This window comes from Sapajus apella, unplaced genomic scaffold, assembly GCF_009761245.1.
Source record: "Sapajus apella isolate SASKATOON/1434 unplaced genomic scaffold, GSC_monkey_1.0 scaffold47, whole genome shotgun sequence".
Lineage (NCBI taxonomy): Eukaryota > Metazoa > Chordata > Mammalia > Primates > Cebidae > Sapajus > Sapajus apella.
In genome coordinates, this window is record NW_022436987.1 from 6,090,542 (window position 1) to 6,095,688 (window position 5,147).

Genomic DNA, 5,147 nt, shown 5'->3' on the forward strand with positions numbered 1-5,147 from the left:
TGGGTAACTTTATGTCTTTTTTGGCTTGATATATTTGTGTATGACAATTTAGCATAAATTATGCAAATATTTGAAAAATTCTACATTAAGCCTCAAGACTTTTGTAATTCCTGCAGATTTGTAGAGTGTTTATTTTAAAGATGCAAGAAAGCTAAAGTACCAGCATGTATTTTTATTTTCAATAATTCAGTAATTAACAAGAGTAATATTTTTATGTAGCAGTTTGTAAGAGCTTTATTTGTTGTCATCAACAAGTATTAAATGTGCTATATTAGGCATTGAGGTGAGAATGCAGAGATAAAGTTCCCTTCTTGTCTTCAAAAATTGAGTGAAGATAAATTTATTGTCCCTGTGGTGTGAGAAATAGGGTGATAATGTTTGCACAGGTTGCAGGAACGAAAAGGAGGTTGGAGGAAGCAGTCAAGACAAGGTTTCTTGAAGGACAGGAGTCCTGAGAGAACTCAAAGCCTGAACCAGAGCTCCTGCCTGTACCTCAGGATCAGCCTTCCATTTCTCAGTGGAGTTGGTGTCAACAGGAGCAGGCAGCATAGATAATGGACCAAGTACAGTGGCTCATGCCTGTAATCCCAACATTTTGGGAGGCTGAGGCAGGAGGATTGCTTGAGTCCAGGAGTTTGAGACCCTCCCTGAACAACCTAGTGAGGCTCCATCTCTACAAAAAAATTTTAAAATTGGCAGGCGCGATGATACACACCTATAGTCCCAGCTACTTGGGAGGCTGAGGGAAGAGGACTGCTTGAGCCCAGGAGTTCTAGGTTACAATGAGCCATGATTGCACCACTGCATTCCAGCCTGGGCAACAGAGCTGAGAGCAGAGATACTGGCACCCAGGATTCCTGGACTGGAATCTCACTTCATGACACTAACCAGCCATGTGACTTTGGGCAAGTTACTTTCCCTAGATAGGCTACTTTCTTTATCTAAATCAAACCATTTTTCCACTGTTAATTTTGAAAACCTAAATTCAATGTCACAATTAGAAAATAAGACTTGCCTTGTCTTTGATGTTAATTTGGAACTAGACGAAGCACCAAGTACCACAACCATAAAATTAGAGCTGTTAAATTAAAAAATAAAATTTGTCGAAATTTACACAAGAAAAACCATTGTTCGGAATCTGAAGCTTTAAACCTTTTCCCCACTGAAAATACTTAGCAGTCTTTTTAAGTAGACTATCCCATTATAGCCAACTCAGAGTTGTGAGGATGATGAGTTAAGGTAGATTAAGTGATGAATGCATTGTAAATTCCTAATAAAATTATATATGTGATTGAATTGGCTCTGAATGTTTGGCACTGTTCATCAAGCTTGGCTTGTGTGGCCTAAGTGGGGACTAGGTCAGTTACTCTTTCATAGGTCATCCTTTAAAAAATCCTTCCTAGTTCCCTTTGAGAAAAATATTTTGAATCTCCAGGAAATGTGACTTTCCTGAAGCTTTTAAAGTATCCCTTGTTTTGGTTCCACTAATGAACAATTTCCATCCCTGGGAGTGTAATTAGCCAAAAGAGGCAAGAAAGACCTTTTAAAGGATAATATCATCTCCTCAAACTGGAATTTGGAGCCTATGATCAGTGCAGTTTTTGCGGTGGGGGTAGTTTCTGATGCTCTGATGTTTTGGGTGTGTTAGCATGGGTTGGTGGCAGTGCTTCCCGTAATGGCATTATGGGTACAGGAAAGGATGCTACAGACAAATCAAATGCGTCTAGACCTCAGTGCACCTTCCAATTTGGGGTCGAGCAAATCAGACTGGAGCTAGAGTCAGAGATTCTCAGTTTGCATCAGCCCCTAACGATAGGAAGGCTGCCTTGCTTCTAGTTTAACTCACACTCACTTGATGTGACAAAATGCTTCACTTTTCAGCCTCAGTATCCCTATCTATAAAATAAGGTTGTGATCCTTTTAACATTCTGGTGGCTTTCCAAATTATTTATTTATTTATTTATTTATGAGACAGAGTCTCACTCTGACACCCAGGCTGGAGTGCAGTGGTGTGATCTCGGCTCACTGCAACCTCCACCTCCCAGGTTCAAGTGATTCTCCTGCCTCAGCCTCCCAAGTAGCTGGAACTACAGGCATATGCCATCATGCCTGGCTAATTTCTGTATTTTTAGTAGAGACAGGGTTTTGCCATGCTGGCCAGACTGGCCACAAACTCCTGAGTTCTGGTGATCTGCCTGCCTTGGCCTCCCAAAGTGCTGGGATCACAGGCGTGAGCCACCCAGCCTGATAATTTTAAATAGTCTCTACTTCAACTGCATTATTAACTTGAGGTGTTTCTAGTAATTGAAAATCTTGTCTGCTATTTTAAGCCTAATTTCTTATAGACACAGATATGTTTTTGCTTATAAAATATATTTATTTGGGCCTGGTGTGGTGGCTCACACCTGTAATCCTAGCACTTTGGGAGGCTGAGACAGGACAATCACTTGAGGCTAGGAGTTCAGACCAGCCAAGCAACGGAGCAAGACCCTGTCTCATTTTAAAAAATAATTTTTAAAAAGAAGTATTTTTTATTTGGTTTGTGTTTTGCTGTTTTTTTTTTGTTTTTTTTTTTTGTTTGTTTGTCTGTTTTTATTTTTCCTTTTTGAGACAGTCTCACTCTGTCGCCCAGGCTGGTGTGCAGTGGCTTGATCTTGGCTCACTGCAACCTCCACCTCCCGAGTTCAAGCAATTCTCCTGCCTTAACCTCCCAAGTAGTTGGGACTACAGGCATGTGCCACCACGCCTAGCTAATTTCTATATTTTTAGTAGAAACAGGGTTTCACCATGCTGGTCAGGCTGGCCACAAACTCCTGAGCTCAGGTGATCTGCCCGCCTCGACCTCCCAAAGTGCTGTGATTACAGATGTGAGCCACTGTGTCTGTCCCCTTTTGCTGTTCTTTATTCTGCTTTATAGCAGAAGTATTTTGATAACATTTTTCATGTTTAAAACAGTGAGTTCTGGAAAACATCTCAATTTTTGTGCATACGCCTTGATATAGTTGATCGATTTTAGATTGTCACTACTGTAACACTCTGGAGGCCAAATATATTTGTTCATGAAGTCCACATCTAAATTGTGAAGAGAACACTTACAAGCAAGGCATGTGGGTGTCTGGTTTTTCAGGTGTTTTCTGCGGAAGTGGTGAATTTACCTTCTTTTTAATTCTGTCTCCTAAACAGACCTCAGTCCAGTGGGTTCTCCAGAGGGTTTTCCAGGACATGCTAGTTCCAAAAGATACTCCTTAAAAAAGGGTTCTATGATCAAGTAAGTTATGAAAATGCTATAGCAATTAAAAAGTTTTGGTGCCAAATCACAGAAAACTCTATTTCAAACTGATTTAACAAGAAGGAAAGACCAGGCACGGTGGCTTACACCTGTAATCCCAGCACTTTGGAAGGCCAAGGCGGGTGGATCATCTGAGCTCAGGAACTCGAGACCAGCCTAGCCAACATAGTGAGAAACCCATCTCTAGTAAAAATACAAAAATTAGCCAGGTGTGGTGGCACACACCTATAATCCCAGCTAATTGGGAGGCTGGGGCAGAAGAATCACTTGAACCTGGGAGACACAGGTTACAGTGAGTGGGGATCGCGACACTGCTTTCCACCCTGGGCAACAGAGCAAGATTCTGTCTCAAAAAAAAAAAAAAAAAAAGGAAAGCTAATTGTATTCTATAACCGGACGTCTGGGAGGATTGCCGAATGGAAGCTACAGTTCAATCAGAAGGCTCCATATTATGAAAGAGTCAGTTTTATTCTCTTTGCATCATGCATATAGAAGAGTATGTGATATAATAAATATAAAATAAAACCCCTATATCCCTACCAGAGGCTTCCTGTGTACCCTTTCCCCATCGCACCCCTCTCCTTTCCTTCATATGCTGTGTCTCAGCAAAGCATTTAAACCTGTCTAGGGGTTTAGCCCTCTTCTGAGGATGCAGGTCATAATTTGAATAACGGTATCATTGTATGTTACTGTAGAAAGATGTCAGGCTCCTTCCCTCTGCCCTACGTGACCCCTGACTGTGGATTGAAATGATCTATTTGTATCCCCACCAGACCATGGGCTTGAGGTCAGAGATTATAGAGTGTCCATATATTTTCCAGGGACCAATCATAAAGCTTGGCAAGAAGTAGATGCTAATTTATATTTTGAATATAAATTTAAAACTGAATTAACTAAACATGGAGATTGTGGAAAAGGATTGCTCTCTTCTCTGAGGTCTCTGGCAGCTCCATCCTGCTCTTCTAGCATGTGTTTTAGCAAATTCATTTTGTGGGCGTCAGGTTTTCACTCTTGCACTCTCGGTGGTAGCATGTGGCATGAGTCCAGGTCCCCTTCACAGACGTGGCTGCAGCAGATGCACTGCCAGACTCTCCACATGGCTGGAAATGGTCAGGCTGCTGTTTCTTGCAAACCGTCCTTATGTTCACCAGGTTGTGTTCTCATTTTGACAATTGTGAAGGCATTGAATGTCCATCAAACCACTGAAAGATCACTACTCTTGAGCATAATCTCAATAAATGAAAGTGTAGGTTTGTCTTTAGTCCCAGACAGGGTGGAATGTCTGTGATACTATCATCTCCAGAGAGGGATCAAGGCCAAAACCTTTGTTCTCTTCTGAACTGCTTTGTTCTTTGAAACAATACTGTTTTGATTTCTCCCATGGGAGCTGGTGCCCCGATTTCCTTAACTGAAAGGAAGTGGAGACTTCATTTCCTGCCTTAGCCTGCTGCGGGCTGTTCTGGTCTGCATGTGTGCACCTGTGCCTAGGCGCAGACACACTCCTTGCTTATCGCACCTCCTGCTGCTTCCAGCTTGGATTGGCAACTAAAGCAATTAGGCCAAGGTGGTGGGAGAAGGGAGCACCACCATTTTCCTTGGCCAGAAGCAACTGTGAGGGACAAATGCCGGGGCTAGTTTAATGGATTCAAAACCTTGCTTCCACAACCTGCAACCTTCTTGCTGGTTCTAGCTGAACTCTGGCATGGGAACCATGCAACTTCTTCTTTTTCGTGGTTCATAGAAATTTCAGAACTCGGGTTCCCATTCTTTTGATCCTCCAGGAAGACTCAGGGCCCTCCCGTCTGGAATCTCATATTGCAAACAGCTGATCTTGTTGAAAACCCCTATTCAAGGCAGC